The following is a 25,019-nucleotide window of genomic DNA, read 5'->3' on the forward strand; positions in this document are numbered from 1 at the left end:
ACAGGATTGAATATTTTAAAGGACTCACAAGCCTTCACAGGCTGAATATTTACTACAGGTTTAATACAGTTAAAAAAATGAAGTACAACAGAAGAAAAAGCATACAGGAAATGATTGGTGGCCTGACAGATTTCTAGACACAGCTCCCTACGGTCCTTTAGAAGCTGCCCAAGATGCACTTCATCTATAGTTTATGAACCACCAAGACATGCACATGATATCTTTGTTTTAGGGGAGTCCAGGAAAGTTTCCATTCCCAGGCATTTCTTATACTTCACTGATCACATTCCCAAGACAGATTATATAAGCAGCTAAGCCAAGCATAAACTATCAACTCATGTTTGGGAAGTAATGTAAATAAGTTTGTCTGGGATACTTTCAGGGAATATTTTCAACCTTAATAACATAATATATATGATTAATTATTAAAACTCATCCTGATCTTGACCATGACTCAATACACGATTCCAGAGATAAGCATCCAGCTGTCCCAGTCCAGCTGTAAAACAACTTTTTCTCATGCTCTTACTATGGGTGCTGTTCACTGACATTTTCAATGTAATTCTCATTTAATTTCATTACAAGCAAAATCTGGTCAGGATTCATTAAACTGATTTCATGACTCTTTATTTAAACCTCAATTAAAAAAAAAAACTAAAACAAAACCAAAAAAATAAAATACTAACCTAGGGAGACTGTAGAGGAAGAAGGGAAGAAGAAGACATAGGGACAAGAACCTTGGAAATATCAGCACCTAAATGTTGGAAGGAGGAAGAAGATCTAGGGAAAATTGTTGAGAGAAATCTAAGAAAGGAAAAAAACACAAAAAGACTGTTCTATCCTAGAAACCAAGAAAAAGAAACACTCTAGAAGGAGAAATGATCAACTGAGTTGAATGTTACTGAGAAACATAGGCATCTGTAAATTTTTAAAGAGTATTAACATAGATGATAAAGATGTCATTGATGATCCAGACAATAACTGTAAGAATGGATGGATACCTGTTCAGAATGGATTGAAGAGAGAATGATAAGTGAGAAATAAAAGACTGGGCCAGTGGACAACATCTTTAAAAGTAATTTACCCTTGGGACACCTTGGAGGCTCAGTGGTTGAGCATCTGCTTTTGGCCCAGGGCATGATCCTGGAGTCCTGGGATGGAGTCCCACATTGGGCTCCCTGAGTGGAGCCTGCTTCTTGCTCTGCCTATGTCTGCCTTTCTCTCTCTCTCTCTCTCTCTCTCTCTCTCTTTCTCTCTCATAAATAAACAAAATCTTTTTTTTTTTTTTAAAGGTAATTTACCCTTAAGAGGAGCAAGGAACAGGGCAATAATTGGATTGGGTTCTTGAGGATCAGAGCATGTTTTTAATAGACTAAATAACAGCATACTCATATGACAAGTGTTAATGATCCAATAGAAAGAATAAGTCTGATAATTTAAGAGTTGGAGTATTGCAGGAAAAAACTAAAGGAAGTGGGAGGGAGTGTTGCTCAGAGAACATGTAGTCTTTTACCCCCTGTGGAGCAGATAGTTTATCCATTTCAATGGGAAGCAGGCAGACTATATGGCAACAGATGAAAACAGTATAATGGATGGTGTGAAAGTGAAAACTCTGGTGACTGCTAATTTCCCAGGTGGATTTATTCTGTGAGAGACATAGGGACAAGAGCATTAGATCTGAAGAGAGAAGTAAGATGCAAAATATTTATCTGAGAGGATGGAATAATAAATTAATAGAGAAATATAATAGGTTTTCTGAGTGTTGCTCCACTTCAGATTTCTCAAAGCTGAACCAGATGGCTATATGTTTGCGGCAGCCATTTTCAACTGTTTGGCTATAGACAAAGAGTTAATCGAGGGCTGGTTATAACCTGGGTTGAAAGTCTACTGGCAAAGTGTGGTGGGAGAAGAGAAAAGTAGCAGTTGAGGATGTAGATGTAAAAATAAGTAGAACTTCCCAATCTAAGGTAGGTAAAAAAAGATATGAGGACAGTGTAGGAAAGGAAAAAAAATGGGGTACAAATGTGATTGAATAACATACAGAGTGGGGACATTAGAGCAAGTGAACTCTGCAAGCAAGAGTAAGTAGAGAGTGGAAATCTCAAAATAGAGATTTTGGGAGATGGTATGTTATTGACAACAACAACAACAGTATTACTATGGGTGTCATTGGGTGAAACAAGGAGAAGAAAGATATAGTTGGAATTGAGGAAATTAACCGTGAGAGCTCAGAGTGCTAGAAAGATTATCTACATGGATTTTGACATCTCCACAAATGAAGACTGAGATTAAAAGATGTAAAAGGAGGGGAAATGACCTTTGCTCTTTTTTTTTTTTTTGACCTTTGCTCTTATAGCAGTAGTGCACCCTGACTTTTGTGGATCAAGTGTGAGATTTTGCCAGTCTCCAGCATATGAGCCTCCAGACTGCTGCCTGAAAATCCCCTGGTTTTGTGCTGCTGGTAGCTGAAATATTCAATCGTTTTCTTCAGTCTTTCCATTTCCTGACCCTTCATATACAAATGAGCACATTTTTCTAGTCCTCATTTAATGAAAGGAGCACCATTTTATGAATGCAGTTCTATTTCCTGCATACCTGGTTTGAAAAGATTCCTAGTAGAATGATCAGAGTACTTCTTGGCATTCAAAGCTCTCATGCAACCCTGCTGACTACTCAAAACTCTTCAAATGGGGTGCCTGGGTGGCTCAGTCAAACGTCTGCCTTCGGCTCCAGTCATAATCCCAGGGTCCTGGAATCAAGCCCTATATGAGGCTCCCTGCTCAGCGGGGAGTCTGCTTCTCCCTCTTCCCCTCTTCCCGCTCAAGCTTTCTCCTCTCTCAAATAAATAAGATCTTTTATAAAAATGTTCAAAATTCCTCAAATGGACATACAAGTTACATGATCACTAATGTCCATCATACTTTCTCACCTGTAACTCTTATATGCCTTCTACTCTATTCTTCTAATTCCCCATGTGGTGAGAATCTTTCTACATTGATCTAACTGCTAATTCACCAGTCTGACATGTCTCTTTCCATTCAGACATATTTTTCCCTCTTAAAATATTACTTCATTTTGCTACATGACCAATCTCTACCATTTTGTAAGATCCGGTTCAAATGTCATCTCATCATCAATTAAGTTTACCTCAATTTCTTTATTCTAATTTCTTTAAATATACCTAAAAATGTATCATTATTCTTGCTTTTGAAATGACTTGCATCATGACATATTGATTTACATATTACTATATCTGTCTAGCTTGCAGTTTATCAATGAGAGACCTTTTTGTCATTTTGTTAATATCACTTAATATAGTTCCTGAAATATAGTAAGTGCTTACTACAATGATTGCTGAGTATATAAATGAGTAAAATGATCATTTAGCTGTATGGCAAATGTCTTATATTGGCAACATAATATCATGGTACATGTAAAACTGAAAGACAAGTAACATGTAAATTTGAGGTATTTTAAAAACAAATGTTTTTTATTTTTCAACAAGTGATATCAAATTCAATAAACAAATATGTCAGCTCTTAAATACAGGGACATTAGCAATTAAGCAGCCATTTTTTTTACAAGGTGGAATCATTGAAATTGCCCTTTTCATAGTTACAAATGGTTGAATATTAGCACTTTTATACATTTCAAACTAAATATCTCTCAGTACAGAAAAAAAATCTGCAAATACAATAAATCTTTTCTCAAGCTTACAAAACTATTTAAATTCTTTAGCAAACTTTAAGTGTGCACATCTGATTTATAACATCTGATTTATGTCAAATATCCCTTTGATGGGGTGATATAAATATCCTATTGCCTTTTTTTTTTATCAAATTTTGCATAGTAAGGATCTCACATTTAAACAATGCTGAAACAGCATAATATCAGTGTAATTGCATTGACATCATAACAGTTACTTGGCAGCAATTGTGCTCTCAATAATGCAAATAAAGTGCATAATTAAGGTAGAGGATACCACCATGATCAGCAGAACGCCTCCTCTGGAGCCTATACAATGTCCCTGTATTATTGCTATGAGAGCAATGATTGCATCCTGCGCCTTCTGAGGACTGCATATAATGGGCAATATGTGCGTATCATAAATGATGGAAACTGACATTTGCAGCAGCTGTGTATCTTGGTTTCTTCAGATGTTTATTCATAAAATACATATTGCTTTTGTCGGGCTGCCCAGATACTGTGAATACCCAGCAGAGAAGAATAGATTAGGGAAAAAAAAGTCAATTAAACAATTTGCTGTGTTTGAAACTGTTGTAAAGTATAAGCCTTTCTCAGGCTTATGGACTATTTGTCAATTATAGTGCATAAATTTGCAAAATATTTTATTAATGTTCTAAGTGCCTTTTTTAATACTCTGATCCCACAAAATATTTGTATTCATTTACTAACAATCTCCTTTCTGAGAGACAGAATCTAAGTTAGTTAATTTTTTTATGTTTCTCTTTTCTCCTCTATAAACTGAGGGAGATGTGCTATGTAATCAATATGGGGTTTTTTTATTTTAAATAAGATAATGCAATGCAGTTTGGATTTAACTCCATGTTTATTACAATGCAGATACCCGATGAATTTTAGTTTTTGTTATTATTGCTATTATTTTTGTCAATCCTGAACTCCTGTCTTACAAATATTTATAATTAAATGATCAGTTAATTTAATATACATATCAGTACTCTAAAATGGAATGTCTAGAATAGGCAGGGCCTTGGTCTACATTGTTCATCACTGAATTTCCAATATCTAAAAGAGTTCCTGGCTCACATATAATATTTATTTGATATCTGCTGCATGGATTAATAAATTCTATGTAGCATGTATAATTTTAAACAAAATCTCAAATGAGTGATTTCAAGTTTCTAATTATACCCAGATCCTCATCTCTTGCACATATGACTCATAAGTACTCTATGAAGTGACTGATTGTATCTTTGTAAGAGAGAGACAATGACAAAAAAGGATCAATTTGTTAATTTTTCTAGTCACCTGTTTACTGGTTACTAACTGTCTTCAATGACTTAAACTTCATAGATCTCCTTAAATAAGAGATTAGTAGAAAACCTAGAAGACTTTCTGTATCATATTGCATGATAGATTATAAATAACCCAGCTATGTTGGGTTATAATATATATATATTATATATAATCTTATACCCAGGTATAAGATTTCCAATAAATACTTTTTTTTAACAACAATTATATTATTATTGAGGAGCCTAGGTGGCTCAGTCAGCTCTTGGTTTCAGCTGGAGTCAAGACCTCAGGTCATGAGGTCAAGCCCCAGATTGGGCTCCATGGTCAGTGAGGTGTCTGCTCAAAATTCTATCTCCCTCTCACTCTTCTGCCTCTCCCCCCAGTCTTGCATGCTCTCTCTCTCTCTCAAATAAATAAATAAATAAATAAATCTTCAAAAATAATTATATCATTATTAATAGTAGTATTTTGTATAATTTCTGTAAACAGTGGCAAATTAAAGGGGATTGGTTAAAGCATGTATTTGATTTGTGATTGTCCTGAGTGACCTATTGGCTCTTTTTCAAGCTTGAAATTCTAAACCCATCCCTGTTCTGATGTTTTAATGGCTCCTTGAAATGTTGATTACAATAAGTTTTTTTTTACCTTCTGTCTAAATCCTAGTCATTTGTTTTTCATTTGATATCTATGTAGCATAATAGCTTGATGATATTTTCATTTGTGTCTATAAAATTGCTTGTCTGTAAGCAAGCAATTATTTCTGCACTGCAGAAGACAGTTGCCAACATGAAATGATTTAAAGCCCAAAATGATTTTTAGATATTTCAGAATCTAGCACATTTAATGTGTTCCTATTATAGCCAAATTCTCTGTATATTATTCCTTATTAACCTTAACAACAGAATTCTCAAAAGATAAATAGTAGTTCATGCCATATAAAAGTGTTCATCTTCTATATATATATATATAAATGAAAATTCAATAAGACACAATTGACTATTTTATATTAAGATTAAAAATGAGATATTGGATGCAGAGATTAAGAACTTTCTGCTATCACTTACTTTTGTGATGGGGAGTATTTAAAGCCTGTTCTTTCTGCTTCAATATTCTTTATATTAGTCATAGTTTATCAAACCAATATTTCTTATCCCATATTTTTTTCTCTACCATCAAAGATACATGCATTTGAATGAAGGATTTTCTTTTCTCAGGATATCTTTTTAAAAAGTCTTTTTTTAAGATTTTATTTTTTTATTTGGGAGAGAGAGAGCAAGAGAGTGCATGAGCAGGGGGGAGAGGAAAAAGCAGGTTCCCCACTCAGCAGAGAGCCCAACAGGGGTGCTCCATTCCAGGATCCTAGAATCATGACCCGAAGCGAAAGCAACTGTTAACCAACTGAGCCACCCAGGTGCCCAGACATTGTTTTTTCTTGATGCAACTTTTACAGAAAATGATAATATAAGAACCTAGTTATCCATGGTTACCTAATAGTTATATAGTTAGATAGTTATATAATATCTTTGAGATTTGTTCATCAAAATAATTCCTAAGAAGTGTCTAAATAAGTAATTCTAAAGAAGAGAATAATAGACTAAGAAGATACATACAGAAAAGATTGCTTTAAAGTATTTTTTAAAGCAAGGGAAAAAAATTTATGACTAATATTATCCACAGTCTTTAAGTGGAAATCTTCAGGAAAGAGTGGATTACTTTGTATATATATACTATATTTTTCCTCTGTGGTTTTTACCTTATTATTTACAACATCTCGACTGATTGTTCTTTGTCCCACTGAAAATCATTTAGTATTAAAAATAAATTTTTCTGCACTGCTAACTCCAATAATAATAATAATGCATGCATATTTATAATTATTGAAGTAACAAATTATGAAGTATGATAATTATGAATTAGGTAATGATTTAACCAGTTACTTCTGGTTTGAAGGGGGAAAAAATCACATTTTACAGTGAACAAATCAATGATAGCAGATATTCACTCAACAATATTCTTTCCTCCCCTTAATGGGAAGACTGAAAGTTTTATACTCACTAGAATAGAATTAACTACTCTCCTTTTTGCTTTTATGTTACAGGCATCCTAAAATTCCAAATATCAAAACATACTACACTCAAAAGACATCTTTATGCTCCCCAAAAGGTTGACAATCATAGAGCTCTTTAAAAGTAGTACAGAAGCATAGGGAGCATTTTTCAGTTTGATTTTTATTTTCTCTCAAGGAAAGTAGTTACTGGCTTGTTCAGTATCAGAAAGCAAAAATTTGAAACACTGATTCATCCCCTTATGTTAATCCATCTGATCTATTTTTCTATGGAAACAGGGTGAGAAAGTTAGGTAACAACTGAATAAGACATTTCAGATGTTGATTGCTTATGGAAAAATTCAGGCTTTAATGTACAGAAAAATATGAAATGGTTATAGACTTTTCTCAGAAGTCAGAGAGCTTTTATAGATACTCAGCATATAAATAACACAAAAGACAGAAAAGTAAGGATATATTTGAATTTACATCATTTGTTTATTTCTAAGTTTAAGTGGCTATCCCTACCAAAATATTTGTAATTGAGGTTTTAAGATGTAATTGAATTCAAAATAGGTGTATATTATACAGAAGTTTTAGATGTATGTACATGAGTACATAGATATATTTGTAAATATATGTAATTATTTGTATTTGTATATTTATAGTCAAAATAATTTGATCTTATTTTTCTTTCCCCTTACATCAGGCAATAATTGAATCTTTATTCTATGATGTGTTGCATACTATTAAACAAAGGATATAGGTAATTTTAAAATTTCTACTTTTGCTCTCATGTGGCATAATCTTACATCAGTGTAACATATAACAAATACTACAAGCAGCCTCTGGCCACAGTCAGCTGAGCTGTCCCAGCTTGTATAGCTAAGTGATAGCATACTCCTATGGATGATAAACAATTTCACAAAATACCCAAAGCATACAAGATCATTCTGTCACCCTGATGGAGTGAGACAGAAATAAGACCATTCATAACAATGACCAAGCACAAACAAAAACCAAACCACTACCCAAATCACACAAATGATCTAAGATCCACCGCACCCCATTCCTGCTACTCTTTTCCCACATAAATTTTAGCTACTCTTCATTCCTTCTGCCTTTTAGATAAAAATTGGTGAGATACTCAACCAGAGGATTATCCGACTCTATACCTTATGCAGGCAACACTGTACTTCTTTGAATCCTCTCCAAAATTATATAACACCAGTCAGATTCCTCTAGCAAGTCTTTTACTAATGCCCTTTCACTGAGACACCTCGTAAATCCATACCATTGTCTGTCTGAGATGTTGCAATGAGCCAAGAAACCCAGTTTTATTCTACTCAAGGTATGTTGCAGGTGTTTTTTGATGGGAAAGAATTGATAAAATCCTCTAAAGATATATGCAATTGTTGTATACCATTAAATATCTGGTAGCACTGTACATTTTTCTCAGAAAAATAATGCAAAGCAAAGAAATATTGCAAATGGCCAAAGACGTCATCTGACATGGCAGAAAAAATGTTCAGTATATTGCTTTGTGATAAAATGTTTGTGATTCTGTATAAGAGAAGGATAAAGTAAGGAGAGATACAGATATTATCTATGTTGGTTATTGTGATGTTCAAAATTGGAGGAGATTATCACTTGCTGGCTAACTAATCCTTGTGAGGTGTGGAAAAAGGTCATCAGCTGAGGATGCAAAAGTGAAGGAAACTGGCCAAAGTATGAGAATGAGGGGTAAAAAAAAATAGTTATTTCAGAAAGTGAGGCTTTATAAATGTAAGAAAGCAGGGGAGTAGTGAAAATTCAATTTGATGTTTGCCATTATGTTTTTATAATAAACACAATGTGTATAATTAACTTAAACAGATCAAAAAAGAAATTATTGTACAAATACTAAATATTTGGATAATAGATATGATCCAACAATAAAGTACTAATGATAATAAATATGAGCAATGTTCAATCACAGTAGTTAACCCGAAAATCTAAATTGAAATAGTTAATGAGGGGCACCTGGGTAGCTCAGTGGTTGAGCATCTGCTTTTGGCTCAGGGCATGAACCTGGGGTCCTGGGATCTAGTCCCACATCGGGTTTCCTGAAGGGAGCCTGCTTCTCCCTCTGCCTATGTCTCTGCCTCTCTCTGTGTGTCTCTCATGAATAAATAAATAAGATCTTTAAAAATAAATAAAATAAAATGAAATATTTTAATTATGATACTATCAGTATGTATGTATTTTCCTCTTCCACTCCCTTTCTTTCTTTCTGTCCCTCCTTAACTATGTATTCACCTCAGCATACTGTAATGAGACAGAATTTTGCATAAGTTATTTGTAGAAGTGTAGATTGATATAATAATTCCAAAATGCACTTGATTCGTTCTTAGAACCCGATCTATGCATTCCTTGAATATGGCTCTCAGCATATTTCAGTTCTGCGTCTTTACACTGTAGAATATCCTAAAGATGTGTGCATTTTTATTCTACCGTACATCTTTAACTTTTCAACAAGAATTTGAAATGCCTAGGTATTCGTACAATCCCGATCTTAAAGTTGTGGTACCAGATAGTACTTACAGATTGTCAAATTCACTTCCCATGAAATAAGACATAGAATATAGTTCTGTCTCCTGACTTTAAAAACTTTGAGTTTCTTCCCATTGCCCTTGAAATAAAATTCAAAAGTTTTCCTGTGGCCCATGATACCCTGCATGCACTGTCCTGGTTATTTTTCCAGGCTTTCCTGCTGTTTTTCATTCTCATTCAGAACAATCCAATCAAAGTGGAGTCGTTGACTTTATCCAACTTTCTAAACTTCTTCCTTCCACAGAATATGTCCTTCCTTCTGCCTACAAAAATCTAACATATATTTTTTCATCTGTTTTTTTTCCTTTTGTGCCATGCATCATACTGAAATTACAATTACATAATATCTGTCTCCTCTAGTACATTATAAGTTCCAAGAAGCTAGAGATACTGATACTGATTCAACTATATAGGGTTGTATCCTATACAATCCTATAGGTTGTATCCTATATCCCATGTATATAACTTTCATGTATTATTATTTCTAATAAATTATTTTGTGGAATGCAAGGTTGTGCAATGATAGTTATCTCCCAAAATATTAATTGCAATATGATATCGCAAAGATCCTGCCACATGGCATAAACCTAATAAATAACTGATTAAGTGTATGAATAAACTCCATTCTATGGCTATATTTTAAAAGAAGGAATAGTGAGAAATGAGATAAGAACACAAAATAAAGGGGGCCTGGGTGGCTCAGTTGGTTAAGCATCTGACTCTTGATTTTGGCTCAGGTCATGATCCCAGTGTCCTGAGATTGAGCCCCAAGTAAGGCTCTGTGCTCAGCAGGTAGTCTGCTTTTGAGATTCTCTCCCCCTTCTTTCCCTCTGCCTCCTCCTAACCCTACCTCCCACTCATGCTCTCTCTTTCTCTAAAATAAATAAATCTTTTTAAAAAATCAAACAACAAATGAAAAGCTAGCTTAGTGATTTAACCAGAAATGCAATTATAATAGAGACTTTCAAAAAAAGAAGAAGGTGTAGGATTTTAACTTTTGTGAATGATATTTTCTTTTTAAGTTGTCATGTAACATCTAAATTATTTTACTGTCTTTGTAGAATGGGGAATATTTCTGTTCCTGTGTTATGGCCAGTTGAAGAATACCTATAATTCTCAATGTCACTGTTAAATTTACTAATGTAACTTTGGTGTTTTATGTATCAATATTGAACTAGGAATTGGATGAAAGTAACCTCTATTTTATAATTTTATAGACCTGGACAACAGTTTGAGTAACCTGAATAATAGTTCGATTATGTATAAACTTATGACTTTATATACAAGGAAAAATACTTTCTTAAATATAACTTTCATGTATTATTATTCCTAATAAATTATTTTGTGGAATGCAAGGTTGTGCAATGATAGTTAACCTCCAAAATATTAATCTTTATGATATCAATGATTGATTTTGTGAATGTAAACTATATATATTTATGCATTTAAGTATGTGTGTGGGAAAATGACCTTCATCATTAATATACAACATTTTATTGGTCATCAAAACAATTTTAAACACTCCAGGAACATACTTCTTTTTGAAACTTCCAGTTTTACTTCTTTCATCTTTCTGAAAACAAATTCCATAATTTTCACAAGAATCCAGGAAATTTTCTGGTAGTTAGCTTAAATTAATAAATCATAATATTTTTCTATGTTAATTGTAGAGATATTCTAACACAGTGTCCTTACCATGCACTCGTCCTATTATCACCTCTGCTGCAGGAAATTAAAATTACTTGGATCTGATCCTAACAGATTAAGCTAACACTCTCAGCTTTAACTTTTCCTTTCACACATCTTCACCTTCTGCAATGGCAAAGCTTGTGATTTGAATAACATATCCCTTAAATATTGTAATCATTTTGTATAATCAAACTGGGTAAAAAATTGAACCATATCTTTGGCTTTTCTAACACTCAGATAAACACACATGTAAGCAAAGACAAAATATATACTCTTCTGTACACCATGCCTCTTTCATTAGATAATTTTGATTCTAATTGGTTGTGTATGGACCTTATTATCTAATTATAATCTAATTAAAAAAATAAGAACCATTGCATAGGGTATCTCCAATCTTAATCATGGACATTAATATACTGTTCTTTGAAATTCAATCTGACAGCCTCTTCAAATTCAGAAATTGGCTTGCTAGAGACCTTCAAGGTCATGATCCTTCAAAACACTGTTTATCAAATTGCCCTGACACACCTCCTGCAGGAAAAACTACTCTTTGATTATTAATGTTCAATGGAAAAGTGACACAGCCTTGCATACTGATCTTATAGATCAAGAAAAAAAATTTACAAAGTGAGCTAGCAAAACTACCTTGAGTTAAACCTCATGTATATAATGAATCCAAAAAATAAGCATGATTTGATATATGAATCTTTTATTTATGGATAAAGAATTATGAGTTTCTAAAAGGCATTGCAAATATGCTAGAAGATTATACATGATTTTCATATCCTCAATAGAAAACATATGGAATATTTGTATACAGATTTTTGACTTCACAATGGAAAGTAGTATCAGTAATACTTATTATACAACCAATTAAATTGTATAAACTGCAGGTTAGTTTATAAAGAAATAGTTCTACTCTCCTTGCTACATTTTAACTCAAATCAACACATATTCATCCATTTGTATTCATTATACATTAATAATTATTTTAAATACTGTGGAAAATATGAAGCAAAAATCCAAAGAAGATGTATTGTGTATATATACATGTATATTCCCATGTGCATGCACACACACATATATAAATGCATAGAAATACATAGTGCATATAATTAAGGGATATTTGTTTCATAAAAATATTTTTACAAATTGTTGATAACCTTTTTAGTGAAATTAAAATGTATAAAATGATACTTATTACCCACAATGTCTGATGTATGTATGTATGTATGAATACATGAAAATACTACTAATAAAATCAATTTGTTTGCAAGGGCAGAAGGATAACAAGTCACAAGCAGACCATAATTATGTATCAGAACTTCTAAAGATAAAAAGACATTTCCAAAAATTCTAGAAAAGGAATAGAAATCATCTGGCATCTGATTTCTCATCAGTAAAACTGTACACCAAAGGACACTGAAAACTGGTTTCCAAGTTGTAAATTAGGTAGATAACTTTGATTCACCAATTTTGCACCTTTAAAAACTGTCTTTCAAGAAGCTATGTAAAATAAGATACATTTTCTGATATGTGAGAAATCAAACAAGGTTTCTCTCCCATGCATCATTTCTTAGGAAATCACCTTTAGCAAATGACAAAAAGGAAGACACAGTGATATAAGATATTGTATAAAGTAAATGTTATAACACAGAATTTCCATGGAAATAAATTAATCAATCATAATATTTCCATATCGAACCTATAGAGCAATCAGTTGAAACACAAGAAGGGAGAGAGTTGGCTCCAGAGGAATATCTGTAAAGGAGTATGTCATATTTTAAGAAATAGATGAGGTGAAAAAAGAGATGATAAATGGATGACAGTTATTTAAATGAGTCGTAGATAAATATTTTAAATATACATATATTATATATATTATAGATGTATACAGATTACATGTAGAATAAAATTACTTTTTTAAGATTTTATTTTATTTATTTATTAATGAGACACAGAGAGAGAGAGGCAGAGACACAAGCAGAGGGAAAAGCAGGCTCCCAGCGAGAAGCATAATAGGGGACTCGATCCCAGGACCCCTGGATCAGGGCCTGAGCCAAAGCAGACTCTCAGCCACTGAGCCATCCATGTGCCCCCAGAATAAAACTACATAGAGCTTACATTATTTTGTTTACCTGGTTTTCTACTATGGTTCTGCCAAGAACATTACTCTCCAACTTTTGTGAATTTTTGTTTGTTTTTTCATGAAGAGCAATTTCCTTTCTGAGTCATCTCGTTTCCAAATTATCACAATTTGGCTGTAGAAAAAACATTAAGAAATGTGATTCTTTGTCTTTGCCATGTTCCATCCCTAGACACTTTATACATGAATGAATTAGTAGGTACTCAATAGCTATTTGTTGTATGATGAATTAATCAGACCTTTATGAATTAGAATAATGTCCTCTTATTGAGATGATTAGTTAACTGCACAACTAATGGAGAAATGAGAAAAAAAAATGTGTGTGTGTGTGTGTGTGTGTGTGTGTATATATATATATATTGCTGCATAGGCTCTTAACATAATGTACTGATTTTGATCTACTAAATTCTTAATTTCATAAGAACAACAGACGATTTTGATTATTTTATTTATTAGAGCCTCATATATTGCCTGATAGGCAGACTTTCTCCAGTTGTATATTAAATTGAAAAGAGAAGTCCAGAAATAAAGATAGGTTTTTAGCTTGGAGTCACTCTCCAAATTAGAATTTAAATCAAGTGATAGGTGTCCAAAAGTCTTCCATTATAGGCAAAACAGGTATTAACAGAACGTAAAGAAGTATTCATGGTGGAAAATATTTAGTAATAAAAAAATCAGGCTATGTAAAATAAATGCATCTGAAGTAAAACAGGCATTACAATAATCTACTGAATAGTTATCCTAAAATTTTGATGTGGACATTTTCTCTCAAAATAACATTGGAAAATATTTTAAAATTAGTTTATTAATATCACCTTAACAAAGTATCATGTTTTAGAAATTATAGACAGAACAAATAATCATAAATTGATATATTCTTGAATAGATTTTTTGAAAAATATGATAGTGAGATAAAATTTGTTTCATCTTTTAGTTATGAATGGATATGAAGGTCATTTTGCAGCAATATTTGAGGATTCCTTTATTATCCAAGGATCTTTTTTAATTTCTTGATACCTAAAATAAATTCTACTGGAGTTCTTATGACTACATAATTTTTGCTCATTTTCTCATACTTCAATACATACACTTCTAACTCTGTCAGAACCTCCTTCATCTGGCTTTCTGTGGATTGGGAAAGTTCCCCAAGTCACCTTCATAAACTCCATTATATTAAAAATTATTATAATAAGATTTTTATTTTTAACTTTTTTATGTATTTTCTTTATACTGTGAGATCTCCCAGATGCTGGACTTTCAGAAATAGAGAAGTCTATGAAGAATTGACAAGTGAAAGAGGTAGATCAATTCTGGGTATAAGGGAGAGAGATATCCTAGTGAGACTAATTTTATGAGCAGGCAGTTCTTTAATGAATATTATGCTGTTAGTGTGATTGTTTCTAACATGAATAATTTGATCAATAAATATGCAGATCTAAATGAAGAAATTTCTGCATATTCATCAATGTATCCCTTCCCCCTTTCTAACTGCTGTGTTACCCAGAATGTATAAATCATAATCTATTTTGTGTCCACAAAGCCAATGTCTATAAAACACACTTAATATATACAAATATAGAAAACCAAGTCTCTATCCTCAAAAAGCTCACAGACATCTTTCCACTCCAATCTGGTCTCCCTCTGTGCATTCATTTCCATAGTCCCCAGAGTATAGCAAGATTGTTTATAGTATTTACGAAAAGCTAATTTCTTACATTGCTTATAAAATCCCCATAAAAACTGTACTTGTTTCATAACCTTTTATCCAGCAACTTAAAAGTTAATTTGTTCTTAATTGCTGATATAGTGTTTATACAATACATGTTTATTTTATATTCTATCCAGCAATAGAAAAAAGCACAGTGATATGCAGATAAAAATGAGAAAAGTATGGGTTAAGTATATTTATTGGTAATATGGGGAATAACTAATATATTCAAATTATTATAGGATCCATAGTACTTTTAGTTCAAGCTAAATTTTAAAAATGGTTATAAGCATCTAGAGGGTAAGTTTGCAGTTCTTCTCTGCTCTGTATGGCACTATGTAATGCTTATGTGCTTTTTATTACAGTCATTTTGAATTGTTTGTAGTAAATGCAAAGGTTCAGTGTAACATTTGTTATAAGCCACTGCTTAAAGTAGTTCCTTATTGATCAAGGGGTTTGAAATGAAGGTTTAATATCCTAGACTGTCATTAAAGAAGAGAGAAAATATAGAAAGTCAAATCAAAGTCCTAAAGTGAATACCTTGTGAAAGAGAACAGAAGCTTACAAAGTGAATCATCAACTAAAATATATATGATTGCTTTTGGGTATGTTTCATTGTTCAGCTGTAATCAATATGACAATCCAAGTCAGATACTATAATAGCAATAACTTTTAAAAGTCTTTGAACATTTATTGCTCATCTCTCTTGCATTTCATTTGATTCAGGGTGCTTCAAATTTGAAACAATCTAAGTAGAATGCAGTCATTGTGCTTGAAATGGTTAGCGTAGGCAATTGAAAGAAACATTCAGCTATTTGATGTTACTGCTGATGTTTTATGCCTTGTAAGAAGGCCAGAGGTAACTACACTCAGTAAAGGAAACTCTATTGACAATATATATATTTTACTCTAATATATTCTATTTATTTTATTTTCTACTTGTAAAATATACTTTTGTAGGAAAACACACACACACACACACACACACACACACACACACACACACAGACCTTACAGCTCTAGAGATAATAGAGAACACAGTTCCTAATCTCCTAGAATAATAAAGAACAAGTAGGTATCAGGTAAATGTCTTTGGAATTAAAACTAAACGTTTTGTATGTTTGTTTGGTTGTTGTTGTTTTTTTTTTTTTTTTTTAACCACAATTACAAAGAATATTCTATACATGTCAACTTTCATATCTGTTTTTTGAGATTTATTATCTGACTTTTCATTTACAAGATCTTTGTAATGGAAACTGTATTAATTGTAGCAACTTGAGAATGCTGTACCTTTCTTGAAACTTCTATAAAAGGCAATAGTAACCTAAAGATGAGTGTCACAACCAGACTGGAAGGTGTCAAAGTTTGACAGGATTTTAAAAGTCCTAAAGACTTGTCATGAATATCTTAGTGAATATTAAGAAACCAGGTTAGCAAAAGGCAAGATTTATTTTTTCTTTTGTCTCATATTTGCTTTACCTTCTTTATTTCATATCATCTCTGCTTTTTGCAAGGTAACCAGGGACATTAGATGTGAAGAACTGAAGAATTTAAGGGATCAAATGGGAACTGGAAACTCTAGAGAAAGTAAAGGATGAACAAAACCAAGGCTACTGAAATATGCAGTTGCTTAGCCCCCAATGCCTCTAATATAAATCCTGGAGACATAGTTTCAACATGAGAGCTGTTATGGATACTTAGTCAAGATAGGAAAGTAAGCAACATTGTACTTCTCTTTCATAGATCCTCTCCTCTCTCCCCAGGCCTACCCCTGCTCCCTCTCCCAAGAATCCAGAATCCTCTATAGACTGATCAAGAACAATTTTAAATAAAAAATAAATTTTAAAAAAATTACTTAAAAAAAAGAACAATTTTAGAGTGACACTCATGCTTCACCCTATGTTCATTCATTGTTTTAAAAGCATAATTTTAATGGGAGGGCTAAATTTGTTTTAGATGTTATACTCATTCTCAGAAGTAGAAAACATGGTGGGGATGATCAGAGATAACAAATTTAGTAAGATTAGGAGATAAATATGAAGAAAAGAAAATCATATAGGAGGTGATAAGAAGAATAAAATGATCTTTCAAATGAGTGAAGTATTAAATGGGTGTGTTTATAAGCAAGAAGGACTAGTAAGGGGTCACCTAGGTGACTTAATGGTTGAGAGTCTGCCTACAACTCAAAGTGTGATCCCGGGGTCCTGAGATCGATTCCAGCCATCAGGCTACCTGTGGGGAGCCTGCTTCTCCCTCTCCCTATGTCTCTGCCTTTCTCTGTGTGTCTCTTATGAATAAATAAATAAAATCTTTTTTAAAAAGCTTAGAATAGACATGAACACTAGAAGTCTAATTCAAGGCATTTACTTTGAAATAGACTAGAAAATCAGTGCTTTCAAAGAATTACAGTACAATAGCAAAGAAATTTATCCCTGGTGTTTAGGAGACAGGAGGTGTTAAGCATTGTTAGAGATTGGGTTTCTCAGAAAGCAATGCTGAGACTTGTGCATATGAAGGAAGTTTTCTGCAGGGAGCTTCTCTGGGTAATCACACTTAGGAAGCTGAAGAAGCAAATGGAAAAGTTGATGTATGAGTAGCAGTTCTCCAAAGCTGGAAACATAGGAGAGCCAATGGTTTAGTTCCAATTCAGGTCCAGGATTTCTAGTAAGCTGTTTTATGTTTCAATAGGATGATTTGAGCAATTGTGTAAAAAATGAACTATGACTGTGGGGCCAAGAGAAAGAAGTCAGAGTTGGGAAACAGTACAGAAAGATGACGTAGTTTTATTGCTTTGGTCATGAAATAGTTGTAAGATACATTCCAGCTATATATGAAGGTAAAGACACCTGCAGTTATTAGTAATAGAGTCATGAGTAAGAAAGAGGGGTCAAGAAAAATTGGTTTTAAGTTCTAATCAACCAGAAGAATGAAATAGATGTTTGCTGAAAAAAAAAAAAAAGACTGGGTCAGCCATATGTTATGAGGAATAGAGCTTACATGCAGGAAGGGCAGAAATAAAGAGCTCACTTTAGCACAATTTAAGTTAGAAATAATTATTGGATATCTATGTAGAGACATCAATTCAAGAGTTATGCATATGAATGAATTACAGAGATGTCAGAATTACAGTTGTACATTTGGGAGGTGGTCAGAAGATAATGATATTTAAGGCCATTGACTGCATGAACTCAATAGCCTTGAGAATAAGTATAAATAGTGATGATAAGTCATCCACGAGCTGAGTGTAGTATAGTGATCTAAAATCCAAAGGGATGATTTTAATCTAAGGTCACTTGATATAGAAGCAGAATTGAGAATGATGACTTGGAAGCCAAATGTACCCATGTTTCATAAACCCTGAGGTTTCTTCTCTGAGTCCATTTGTGAGTATGTTGAACAGCAAATTATAAAATATGTCATAAAATATCATATAAAATATGAATTCCTTAAAAAAATAATTAAAAAAGTATACAAAATATCCACTTTATAGATAAAGACATAGTATATTAATACTATGTCCAGGGATGCCTGAGTGGCTCAGTGGTTAAGCATCTGCCTTCGGCTCAGGGTATGATCCCAGGATCCTGGATCGAGTCCCACATCGGGCTCCTTGTGGATAGCCTGCTTCTCCCTCTGCCTGTGTCTCTGACTCTGTGTGTGTGTGTGTGTGTGTGTGTGTGTCTCTCATGAATAAATAAATAAATAAAATCTTTTAAAAAAATACTATGTCCAAAGGCTTCCATGTGCCTCTCACAATAGCATCTTTCCCTCCTTTTTCAGAGATACCTGAAACCACTAATTTTTATTAATTATGTCCTTCCATTCCTACATAGTGTTAATATTATATGTCTGTTTTATCTGTAAGTTTTCAAACTGGAAAGGGAAACCACTATGAATATTGTGAAATACGAATTGTACTATGTGAATTAATCCTTACACAGTAGTGGGGAGAGGTGAGAAAGAAATCAAAAAGATTAGAAAAAAATAACTAACCATGCCTGGTATTATTTACATGTCAGAGCTGGCAGGAAGCTAAGCATGTCTATCTACTAGCGTAGAAGTACAAAGAAGTTTGGTGGAATACTCAAGGGAAAGTTACTGGCTCTTGGAGCTATTGCCTCATATGTAATATGCATATAAATTTCCTCCATATATTCTATAGTCTGATAACTCACTTCTTTTTAGTGCTGAATAATATTCCCTTTCCTGGATATACCACAATCCATTTATCCATTCACTAATTGAAGGACATTTTTACAGCTTCCAATTTTTGGCAATTATAAATAAAACTGCTGTAAATACCTGTGTGCAGGTTTGTATGTGGACTTAAAGTTTTCATCTCCTTTAGGAAAATATCAAAGAGTATGGTTGCTGGATCATATGGTAATAGTGTCTTGAGTTTTGTAAGAAACCACTAAATTATCCCTCAAAGTGGCTGTATCATTTTGCATTCTGACAAACAATGTAAGAGAGCTTCTAGAGCTCCATCCACAGCAGCACATAGCATTATTGTGTTCAAAACTTGGGCCAGAGCAGCCCCGGTGGGCTCAATGGTTTAGTGCCACCTTCAGGCCAGGGTGTGATCCTGGAGACCCCGGATAGAGTCCCACATTGGTTCCCTGCATGGAGCCTGCTTCTCCCTCTACCTGTGTCTCTGCCTCTCTCTCTCTCCCTTTCTCTCTCTCTCTCTCTCTCTCTGTGTGTGTGCCTCTCATGAATAAATAAATAAAATATTAAAAAAAAAAGACGGGCCATTTTAATAGGTACATAGTAGTATATCATTATTGTTTTAATTTGCATTCCCCTGAGGAGATATGTGAAGCATCTTTTCATAAATGTATATGTCATATGTGTATTTTCTTTAGTAAAGTGTCAAAGATTTTGGCCCACTTTTTTGAGTAGGTTGTTTTCGAATTGTTGAGTTTTGAGATTCTTTGCACATTTTGAGTAAAAGTCTTTTATCAGTCCTTTTGTAATATTTTCTCCCAGTCCTCATTCTCTTGATATTGTCTTCTCATTTTTTTTGCTTTGTCTATCATAAAGCAGAAGTTTTTTTTTTTAATTTTAATGAACTCCAGCTTATCAATTATTCCTTTCATGCATCAAGTCTTTGGCATTGTACCTAAAAAGGCATCATACACAAGGTCATCGAGGTTTTCTTCTGTGATCTCCTGGGAGATTTACAGTTTTGCATTTTACATATCAATCTATGATTCAGTTAGAGTTAATTTTTGTAAATAGTGTAAGTTCTGTGTTGAGAATCCTTTTTTTGGCATGTGGATGTCCAGTTGTTCCAGCACCATTTGATAAAGATACTACCTTTGTTCCATTTACTGCCTCTGCTTCTTTGTCAAAGATGAGTTGACTGTATAAATGGGGTTATTTATAGGCTCTCAATTCTGTTCCATTGATCTATTTGTCTATTCTTTCACCAATACCACACTGCTTTGATTACTGTAGCTTTATAATAATTCTAAAAGATGGGTAGTATCAGTCCTCCAATTCTGTTCTTCCTCTTCAATATTATGTTGGCTATTCTGGGACTTTTGCCTCTCCATAGAAGCTTTTAGAATCAATTTGTTGATATCCATAAAATAACTTGCTGGGATTTTTATTGGGATTGTATTAAATCTATAGATCAAGTTGGGAAGACTTGACATCTGGACAATTTTGAGTCTTTCTGTCAATTAATGTGGAACGTCTCTCCATTTACTTAGTTTTTTGATATTTTTATCAGAGATTTATAGTTTTCCTTATATAAATGTTGTGTATGTTTTGTTAGATTTATACCTAAGTATTTCATTTTGGGAGTGCTAATGTAAATGATATTGTGTTTTTAATTTCAAATTCCACTTGTTCATTGTTGGTATACAGGAAAGCAATTGATTTTTGTGCATTAATCATATATCCTGAAGCCTTGCTACAACAATTATAATCGCTTATTAGTTTCTGGAGTTTCTTTGTTTCAGTTCCTTTAAATTTACTCGTGACAATCTTTTTTTTTTAATTGCCTCAGAGACAATCATGTCTCTTCAAACAAACAAAATAACTTCATTTCTTCCTGCATAATCAGTATATCATCTGTTTCCTTACCTTGTCTTATAGCTTTATTAAGGAATTTCAGTCTGATGTTGAAGTCATGAGAGAGAAGAATCCTTGCCTCTCAGTTCTGTTCCATTGATCTATTTGTCTATTCTTTCACCAATACCACACTGTGGTATTATGTATATCTGTTCTCATTGGGAAAGTTTTTCATTTCTGACCATTAAGATTTTTGGAGATAGACTTTATCAAGATAAGGAAGTCTCCCTCTATTCCTAGTATCCTGAGAATTTTTATCATAAATGAGTGTTGGGTTTTGTCATATATCTTTTTGCAAAAAAAATTGATTTTTTTGATGATTGATATGATCAATGATATTGATATGATCCTGTAATTTTTCTTTTTTTAGTCTCTTGATGCAATAGATTGCATTTATTAATTTTTGAAGGTATTTTTATTTTATTGAAGTTCAACTTGCCAACATATAGTACAACACCCAGTGCTCATCCCATCAAGTGTAATTCTTGAAGTTTGAATCAGCCTTCCACACCTGAGATAATTACTACTTGGTCATAGTGTATAATTATTTTTATACTTTTTTGGATTTGATTTGCTAATATTTTGCTGAGGATTTTAAATCTATGTCATGAGAGGTATTTTGTACAGTTTTGATGTTTGGATAGGAAAAGAAAACTACATATCAATACCTCTCATGACATAGATATTTGGATAATACTGGGCTCATAGAATGAGTTTTGAAGTATCCCCTCTGCTTCTATCCTCTGAAAAAGATTGCAGAGGATAAGTATGACTGTATTGCCCTGGAATTTTTTAGTCTGCAGAATTATCTGCACTGAGCCTCCAGCAGTTTGTCGATTACAGTTCAGCTTTTCCTATCTAGTACTGGTTTCTGTGATAGTTTCACCTTCTTTTTTTTTATAAATTTATTTTTTATTGGTGTTCAATTTGCCAACATATAGAGTAACACCCAGGGCTCATCCCATTGAGTGCCCCCTCAGTGCCCGTCACCCAGTCACCCTCACCCCCCGCCCACCTCCCCTTCCACCACCCCTAGTTCGTTTCCCAGAGTTAGGAGTCTCTCATGTTCTGTCTCCCTTTCTGACATTTCCCACTCATTTTTTCTCCTTTCTCTTTTATTCCCTTTCACTATTTTTTATATTCCCCAAATGAATGAGACCATAAAATGTTTGTCCCTCTCCGATTGAGTTATTTCACTCAGCATAATACCCTCCAGTTCCATGCACGTCGAAGCAAATGGTGGGTATTTGTTGTTTCTAATGGTTGAGGAATATTCCATTGTATACATAGACCACAGCTTCTTTATCCATTCATCTTTCAATGGACACCGAGGCTCCTTCCACAGTTTGGCTATTGTGGCCATTGCTGCTATAAACATCGGGGTGCAGGTGTCCTGGCGTTTCATTCCATCTGTATCTTTGGGGTAAATCCCCAACAGTGCAATTGCTGGGTCGTAGGGCAGGTCTATTTTTAACTCTTTGAGGAACCTCCACACAGTTTTCCAGAGTGGCTGCCCCAGTTCACATTCCCACCAACAGTGTAAGAGGGTTCCCCTTTCTCCGCATCCTCTCCAACATTTGTGGTTTCCTGCCTTGTTAATTTTCCCCATTCTCACTGGTGTGAGGTGGTACCTCATTGTGGTTTTGATTTGTACTTCCCTGATGGCAAGTGATGCGGAGCATTTTCTCATGTGCTTGTTAGCCTGGTTTCGGTAGTATAGTTTCACCTTCTGAGTCTCTGTTTCAGTTAGCCACCTCTCCATATATTTGCCTGTCTGCCCCTACAGTCTTGGGGGCAGCAGCTTGCCCTCTGTCCTTTTCTTCCTTCTTTTTTTTAAGATGTTGTTTACTTATTTGAGAGAGAGAGAGCAGGGGGAGGAGCAGAGGAGGAGTGAAAAGGGGGAAAAATTTCAAACAGACTGCTGAGTGCAGAGCCCAGGGCAGGGCTCAATCCCAGGACCCTGAGGTCATGACCTGAGCCAAAACCAGGAGTCAGATGCCCAGTGGACTGAGCCCCCCAGGCACACTTATCCTTTCCTCTTAAGCATCCAAAAAGAGTTGTTGATTTTTCAATCTGTTCAGCTCTTTACTTTCCAAACTTTTTACATCAAAATTGGAAACCAGAAGTCCAATAAAGTTTAATCTTCAAATACCAAAAATGTTTGAAATGAGAAGAGATATATGATGCCAAAAAGTTTAAAATAATAACCAAAGATAAAGGAAACATAATGAATAATAAAGGATTTCTCTTAGATAACATGGGTTATCCTAGCAGCATAAATATTTGTTGAATATTTATGCAAAATATTATTAACCAAAGTATAGCAGAATCACTGGCTTTAAGTTAATTGATATATTTACAAATATTGTCAACTTTGCCAATATTTTGATATTGTCCAAGAAAACATTTCCTTCATTTCATTTTTCTAAATGATTCATTTAAGATAACATGTTTTTGAGATGCCAAATATAATATTACCCAGAAGTAACAGTCACGGACATACTGCTCCAGTAAGAGTCCCTCCAATAAACTCGGCCATTGCACCAGCAGTAAATTTTAGAAACATAATTACAATACACTTTGCGGGGGATCTCTGGATGGCTCAGCGGTTTGGTGCCTCGCCTTTGGCTTAGGGCATGATCCTGGAGTCCCGGGATCAAGTCCCACAGTGGGCACCCTGCATGGAACCTGCTTCTCCCTCTACCTGTGTCTCCGCCTCTCTCTCTCTCATGAATAAATAAATAAATAAAATCTTAAAAAATACAATACACTTTGCTACCCTAAAAATGCATGAAAATTTCAGAGAAATGTATGATAGATTTGTTAAAATTGTCACATAGTTCACAGTGGTCACCGAATTCTGAAAAATTTTCCATCCTTTAAAGGCCTTATCTACAATTAACATTGTTTCTTGTTTTTTTGTTTTTTTGTTTTTTTTTAAATCTAGATAGTCTTTGGTTTTCAATTAACATTACTCATTCTTTTAATTGGATTGTGAGATGAACTTTAGCAGTTTCGAGGACACTTCAGTTACTTTGATCATAAACACGATTGAGACTGGCTTTGTAGATCAGCATATCTTGTACATCCAGCCCAAATGTAATTGTTTTCTTACAAGACTAACATGCTTGTTTAGAGTTGTTTGAAATAAATCACAAAAGGAATTTATAAATATCTTTCAAGCCACATAACAATGACTTACAAGTAAGAATTTTTTATATTTTCCATCATCTAGGAGATTTTACCAAATAAGCTAACACTTTCCAAAGACTCTATGTTAGAGATTTCTTGAATAAAAGTCTTTTAAATCATATGGATTAGGAAATTAAAATCATTGTACAATATAATCAAATAAAGCCCTTAAAAATGTTTTGCATTTTATAGATACATTCCCAAATATGTATAATAGATGTTTTCCAATATCAAATCTAAGAAACAAAATCACATTCATAGCACCAACTTTTTGTTTCATTAAGCATAATCAATATCAAGCCAAGTATCTCCATATTACTAACTATAATAATACTTAATTATTTTCAATGAATTATCTGTCATCAATTGTAAATTTCTGGGAATTGATTAGGTTAATAATATTTCTCAATATATGTAGTTTTGGTAGTATTAAAATTAGTATTTTATCATTTCATTTTCATATTTTGGTCTTTATTATGAGATATGATGCTGTTTTTTTTTAAGATTTATTTATTTATTTGAGAGTGAGCATACAGAGGTGAGGTAGATGGTGAGAAAATCTCAAGAAG

Source organism: Canis lupus, chromosome 14 (genome assembly GCF_048164855.1).
Source record: "Canis lupus baileyi chromosome 14, mCanLup2.hap1, whole genome shotgun sequence".
In the NCBI taxonomy this organism is placed as follows: Eukaryota; Metazoa; Chordata; class Mammalia; order Carnivora; family Canidae; genus Canis; species Canis lupus.